This window comes from Mesoplodon bidens (assembly GCF_964165515.1).
Source record: "Mesoplodon bidens genome assembly, chromosome: 17".
Classification (NCBI taxonomy): Eukaryota; Metazoa; Chordata; class Mammalia; order Artiodactyla; family Ziphiidae; genus Mesoplodon; species Mesoplodon bidens.
Window position 1 is genome coordinate 48,948,654 of NC_138174.1, and position 5,702 is coordinate 48,954,355.

The following is a 5,702-nucleotide window of genomic DNA, read 5'->3' on the forward strand; positions in this document are numbered from 1 at the left end:
GTTGTTATCTGACCTTGGCTTGGTTTACATGGTGACAGAGTCATGGCCCCGTGGTGGGCCTGTGGAAGCACCTTGTTCTATGCACCTAGTTGCTATGCCAGTGACCACTGCAGCACCTAGTATCCTGTCTGGTCTTTCTACTTGGTTAGCCCTTCACGATGGCATCCACTGGGGTGTCAACTTTCCCATCTGATCCATGGCTTGAAGGACCATGCAGCATAAGTCACCCAGTGTTCAGCTTCAGCCCTCATCCCTTCATCTCAGGCAGGTCATCTCTTTGGGTCAACAGGTCTGCTCTGTCAGCCAAAGGTCCTCTCTGCCCCTAGATCCTGAATCAAATCTGCAAAGTCCCTCTTTCACATAAGAAAACATACAGCTTCCAGGGATTAGGATGGGAACATTATTTGGCATACCACAGTCACTTTGATATTTACCAACTAAAACCAGGAGTTAGTATTCTCCCCTTTTGCCACTATTTAAAAAGAGATCATTAGGATGATTCTGACTAAAAATGTTAAAGTTTTTTCTCAAATAATATTTATAAATGTGTGCTCATCACTAAAATGTGTAATAAAATGACATTTGTCATCTCAGTAGGCTTAATTTTCAGTGGGATAGTGGTGGTTCCAGTGACCTCTGCGTTGCCCGTTTCGCCTCATTTCTTTGGGAGCAGTCTCTACAACGATGGGCAAGATGATCCATTGTGCTGTATGAAGAACATATTAGAAAATTTATTTATATGTGTTTTTATATTTGAAAAGAAACATTTTAAGCATTTCTGGTATTTCATAGAAGGGTTGACACAGACACGCTTGTCATTATGGCTGTGTTAGTCACGTGTAGTGCAGAATGCATAGTGTAGTACGTAGATGTCCTGAGGGCTGAATGGGCACCCCACCCTGTGGCAGGGTGGACAATGGTTTCTTCATTTGGCATGTTGTGATGTATTACAATTTATTTATGTCATCACTTTGCAAGCAAGATTTTTAGAAACATGAGGAACATGAAGAAGAACATTTACAATTTTTCCAGTGATGCTTAAAGTCAAGTAAGATTCAATCTCTCCTTGACATACTACAGTAATAAATGTTTACAGCACCTTTTTTTAATTTTTAATTTTTATTTTATTTATTTATTTATTTTGCGGTACACGGGCCTCTCACTGTTGTGGCCTCTCCCGTTGCGGAGCACAGGCTCCAGACGCGCAGGCTCAGCAGCCATGGCCCACGGGCCCAGCCGCTCCGCGGCATGCAGGATCCTCCCGGACTGGGACACAAACCCGTGTCCCCTGCATCGGCAGGCAGACTCCCAACCACTGTGCCACCAGGGAAGCCCCTACAAGCATCTTTTGAGCTTACATAATAGCAGATGCATATAACGGCAAATCCCTTTGCTCTTCCTACTGAGGTAAAAATGGCTGAAATAAAATACTGGAAATAACATGGAAACTGACACAACTATATTCCTTCATCAGCAAATATTTCTGGAAGAGGCACAGAAAACATCACTGACGTAGAGAAGAAACAAGAATGAGAACAAATAATTCGGTGTGAGACGTTTGCTCCATAATAAGGTGTCTCCATCGTATCTCAGCTTATGGTATTTGCTAAATTGTTTCAATGCTGAAAAAGAACTATTTATGAGCCATTAAAATGTTTTAGGAGACTGATACGCAACAGTAAGTTACTTCTTTATTAAAAACAAGGGACTTCCCTGGTGGCACAGTGGTTAAGAATCTGCCTGCCAATGCAGGGGACACGGGTTCGAGCCCTGGTCCGGGAAGATCCCACGTGCCATGGAGCAACTGAGCCCGTGTGCCACAACTACTGAGCTTGCACTCTAGAGCCCACGAGCCACAACTACTGAAGCCTGTGTGCCTAGAGCCGGTGCACCGCAACAAAGAGTAGTCCCTACTTGCCGCAACTAGAGAAAGCCCGTGTGCAGTAACGAAGACACAGTGCAGCCAAAAATAAATAACTAAAAATAAATAAATTTAAAAACAATTTATGGTAAAACTGGGTACATTTACCCATTGATGGAATGACTATTTTGGAATAAAAAAGAGATTCCAGAATATAGTTACAGAGTCTCTATAATATTACTATATTATTATTTTTTAAATATTATTTTTACTGCATCATTTATTGCAAGTTTTAGTCTCAAATTGTAGTCAGAAATTAGCAAATATGGTTCATTTAATTAAAAACAGGATCTTTTTTCAGCTTTATTGAGGTATAATTGACACATAAAATCGCCAGATATTTAAAGTATACAACGGGCTGATTTGATACACACGGTACATTGTGAAAGGATTTCCCCCATGGAGTCAATTAACACCTCCATCACCCCACACAGTTATCCTTTTTATTTGGTGAGAACATTTAAGTTCTACTCTCTTAGCAAATCTCAACTATACAATACAGTGTTATCAACTATAGTCACTATATTATACATTAGATTCTCAGACCTTACTCATCTTATAATTGAAAATTTATACCCTTTAACCAACATCTCCCTATTTCCTCCACCCACAGCCTGGGCAACCACTTTTCTACTCTTTAAAAACAAGATCAGCTCGGTGCTTTGTGACCACCTAGAGGGGTGGGATAGGGAGGGTGGGAGGGAGGGAGACGCAAGAGGGAAGAGATATGGGAACATATGTGTATGTATAACTGATTCACTTTGTTATAAATCAGAAACTAACACACCATTGTAAAGCAATTATACTCCAATAAAGATGTAAAAACAAAAAACAAAAAACAAGATCTTGCTCCAGTGTCTCGTCTGCAGTCGGTTGTGTGGAGGGAAGCGTCTTGGTCCGTAGGCGTGAGGAAGGGAACAGCATCTATTGTCTGTGTCTGACTCCATAGTTTGGTTCGAGGCCTCCCGGAGCTTTCCCGGGGTGGTCGGCAGAAGCCGCCAGGACCGCCCCGCCCCTCCCCTCCGTCCCTGGGACCGGGAGGGACCCAGCCCGCGTCACGCCCCTCGGGCGCTCGCCTTTCCCTTCTCTGTCGTTGCGTCCGCATCGCGCCCCCCGGAATCAGACGGTGCCCCTTAGATGGCCAGCTTTCCCCCGAGGGTCAACGAGTAAGAGATCGTGAGATCACGTACTACAGGTGAACTTTTAGCTCCTGCAGCTCCTTTTGACAAGAAATGGGGTCGTGAAAATTGGACTGTTGCTTTTGCCTTAAGAACTTTCTCTTGCATGGCACCAAGAATATCACCAACTCAAGCAGTTTAAGATTGTCAAGACAGGGCTTCCCTGGTGGCGCAGTGGTTGAGAGCCCGCCTGCCGATGCAGGGGACACGGGTTCATGCCCCGGTCCGGGAAGATCCCACATGCCGCGGAGCGGCTGGGCCCATGAGCCATGGCAGCTGGGCGTGCGCGTCTGGAGCCTGTGCTCCGCAACGGGAGAGGCCACAACAGTGAGAGGCCCGCGTACCGCAAAAAAAAAAAAAAAAAAAAAAAAAAGATTGTCAAGACAAAACAGTGATGGTGGTCAAAAAAATAAGCCTCGTGAACATATTATAGACTGTGGTGCTTTAGTCTGGAGTCTTGCTTTTGGATCTTCAGTTTCAGAAAAACAGAGTCGCTGTGTAAACATAGAATGGCATCAATTCAGATTTGGACAAGATCAGCTACTCCTTGCCACAGGGTTAAACACTGGGCGTATCAAAATATGGGATATATATACAGGAAAACCCTTCCTTAACTTGGTAGGTCACACTGAAGTGGTCAGAGATTTAACTTTTGCTCCAGATGGAAGCTTGATCCTGGTGTCAGCTTCAAGAGACAAAACTCTGAGAGTGTGGGACCTGAAAGATGACAGAAACACGATGAAAGTATTGAGGGGCCATCAGAACTGGGTGTATAGCTGTGCATTCTCTCCTGACTCTTCTATGCTGTGCTCAGTGGGAACCAGTAAAGCAGTTTTCCTTTGGAATATGGATAAATATACCATGATACGGAAACTAGAAGGACATCACCATGATGTTGTAGCTTGTGACTTTTCTCCTGATGGAGCATTACTGGCTATGGCATCTTAGGATACTCGAGTTTATATCTGGGATCCACACACTGGAGACGTTCTGATGGAATTTGGGCACCTGTTTCCCCCACCCACTCCAATATTTGCTGGAGGAGCAAATGACCGATGGGTACGATCTGTCTCGTTTAGTCTTGATGGACTGCATGTTGCAAGCCTTGCTGATGATAAAATGATGAGGTTCTGGAGAACTGATGAGGATTATCCAGTACAAGTTACGCCTTTGAGCAATGGTCTTTGCTGTGCCTTTTCTACTGATGGCAGTGTTTTAGCTGCTGGGACACATGATGGAAGTGTGTATTTTGGGGCCACTCCGAGGCAAGTCCCTAGCCTTCAACATTTATGTCGCATATCAATCCGGAGAGTGATGCCCACCCAAGAAGTCCAGGAGCTGCCGATTCCTTCCAAAGTTTTAGAGTTCCTCTCCTACCGTGTTTAGAGGATGCCGTCTTCCCTAGTATTAGGGACTGACAACACACTTTACACAAACCTCAAGCTTTACTGACTTCAAGGTTTAGAAGATTTATTTATTTATTTTGTGGTACGCGGGCCTGTCACTGCTGTGGCCTCTCCCGTTGCAGAGCACAGGCTCCAGATGTGCAGGCTCAGCGGCCATGGCTCACGGGCCCAGCCGCTCCACGGCACGTGGGATCTTCCCGGACTGGGGCACGAACCTGTGTCCCCTGCATCGGCAGGCGGACTCTCAACCACTGCGCCACCAGGGAAGCCCTAGGAGATTAATTTAATTTAATACATTCTTGTATTGCATTTTGATCAGTTGAGCTTTTAAAATATTATTTATAGACCTTAGGAGAAATATTTCTGAACATATCAAATGTAAATTTTTTTCTAAAATGTAACTGTGAAAACATATACATACATGTATATATTTCAATATAAGCTGCTGTGTGTTGAATGGACCCTTTTGCTTTTCTAATTTTTAGTTCCAACATGTATATATTGCTTCAGTAGAGCCATAATATGTATCTTTGCTGTAAAGTGGAAGGAATTTTTTCATTCTGGGACACTGAGTTAGCTGGTAAATACTGACTTAAGAAAGCTGAATGCCTCATAACAAAATGTGTATTTGGTTGGGGGGTGGTCAGACAACTGACCTTCAAGTAAAACAGCTTTTGTCTAGGGAAGGATTTTGTTTTCCTTAGGAGTGGCAGCTGAGAGGTAGAATTTGAATGCGACATTATTAAATGAAAAATAGCCAGGATATAACCAGGAAAAAAGGGTGCCTTTTTTTTTTTTTTTTTCCTAACTACTGCTGTGGGCCTTAATTTTGGAAAGCAGCTTGCTACTTTAACCCCTGTGGTATAAATAAAGTATTATAATAAATTTTAGTCAATTTGAAAAATCCATCTACTGCATTATTGCTAAATATTTTGTTGTTTGTAATAAGGAACAATTATTTTAAGACCATGGTGGGTATTTTTGCTTTTTGTTTATTTTTTACACATATCCTATGTTTCTGCAGGGGATAATATTGGTGACTTGCCAAAGAGAAGCAATACAGTTAGTATATCTGTTTTTGCCTTCTGTTATTTATCTTATCTGCAGATATTAAGAATGTATACATTATGTAAAATGCTTGATTATATATTTTTGTTGAGTTTTTAATTAAAGACTTGTAAAAAAAAACAAAACAAG

The 5,702-nt window shown here is 42.7% G+C and overlaps 1 pseudogene across 1 annotated transcript; it reads left to right on the top strand.

Moving 5' to 3' along the window:
* Nucleotides 1-3,575: 3,575 nt before the first annotated feature.
* Nucleotides 3,576-5,313, top strand: LOC308605136 (WD repeat and SOCS box-containing protein 1-like; annotated as a pseudogene). Its single transcript, XR_014017927.1, has 2 exons — nt 3,576-4,558; nt 4,774-5,313. The product of XR_014017927.1 is annotated as a WD repeat and SOCS box-containing protein 1-like (transcript).
* Nucleotides 5,314-5,702: the final 389 nt, after the last annotated feature.